Genomic DNA, 1,633 nt, shown 5'->3' with positions numbered 1-1,633 from the left:
ACCTCCTCCTTCTTTGCTATCAGTGGCTCCTTCTGCTCCTCCACCACCACCTCCACCACCTCCTCCTCCACCGCCTCCGCCATCCACTCTTTCATTCACGACGCCCCCACCTATCTCCCGCTCGTCAAGTTCCACCTCTGCGAAATCGGGCTCGAACCCTTCCCCTCCGCACTCTCCGGGCGCCGGCACGCTGGCTGACGTTCTGCGACAGAGCCTGTCGGACGGAACATTTTCCAAGCACAACACCTTGCGGCGGCGTGAGTCCGAGTCTCCCACTCGCCACAAGGTGTTCGATTCCTCGAGCCTCAAGCGGGGAGAGTCCATGTCTGGCGGCAGCTCTCCATCCTCCCTTTCGCGGCGAGATTGGCGACGGCAACCTCCCTCCCGGCAAGGCTCCATCGTCTCTTCCTCGTCCGCCAGCTGCTCAGAGAGCCTGGACGAGCTGAGAGAAGAAGGGGTCGATGACGCTGAGGATGATGACAACGGCGTGTTTGTGAATCAGAAGTGCGGTGATAAAATAAAAGCCTTGCAGAGCATCCTCATCAAGCAGTCCCTGCCCTTTGCCAACCCATCCCTCCTGATCGGATCGCGAACGTCTTCTGTAGACAAGATGGATGACAAGAAAGGCGGGGAACCAGCGGGTGCCTCGAGGAACGAGCGAGAGGCCGCAGCTGCCACGACACTACCCAAGCCGATGAGGAAGCCCCAGTGCCTGGACAAAACTCTGGGGTCTGGAACCACCGCACCTTCTCACTACGCCACGATATCTCGACTTGAGGCACAGGACAGCAAGTCTTGATCTGACTAGGGGGCGAGGTCGCGTGCTGCTACAGTGAAGGACAAGCTTCTAAAATCTGAGCAAAATCAGACTATGCGACCACGTTAACCAGAACTTAGGTAACCGACTTGAAAGAAAACAATGTGTTGTGGTCGTTTATCGCCCCTCTTCCATCCCCTGCCAATAGACAACCATCTTTGTGAAAAATCGTCTTCACGGATTTGGGCGTTGCCACTAAAGCTCAGTAGTCAGATCGGCGTTTTTGTGCGATCTGTCATCAGAACTTCTATAGCCAGAAGTAAAATCTGACATTGTGGAACTGGATCTTCATGGATCTCGCAAATATTTTCACTTCAGTTACAGAACATATTGATTCCAATTTTAAACATTAAACATGTGAGACATTGTATATAGCCATTCAGCCATCTTTCCAGTCTGAACATTGCCTCAAAAGTGGGAAAACCGAAATTTTCAATGATTTAATATAATTTAAAAACATTTCTAGAGCAAGCACATACAGTCACGAGGATGAGAACAAGAGAGGAGGTGAAAAAAGAAACTACAAATTGCATGACTCTGAATAACTCACTGACTTGTGTGAAATTTCGTATCCATTTCGAGCCAGCACAAGCCTTTGAGAAACAGAGCTCTGACAGTTTAGGTTTTCTGGCCATGAGGCTTGTTTAGTGGGTATGGGGGCTTTAAGTCTAGAGGTCTAACTCATCTTTCATTATAACTAAGTGTCCCTTTCTTTTATATGTAGGCAATTTTGACCGTCATACAACCTCGGAATCTGACACAACTTAAATATCAAATCCCACCCAATCAACCATTTCTCATAAATCACCACAATTT

The sequence above is a fragment of the Pomacea canaliculata genome, linkage group LG1 (genome assembly GCF_003073045.1).
Source record: "Pomacea canaliculata isolate SZHN2017 linkage group LG1, ASM307304v1, whole genome shotgun sequence".
Lineage (NCBI taxonomy): Eukaryota > Metazoa > Mollusca > Gastropoda > Architaenioglossa > Ampullariidae > Pomacea > Pomacea canaliculata.
Note: the sequence above shows the minus strand (reverse complement) of the source record.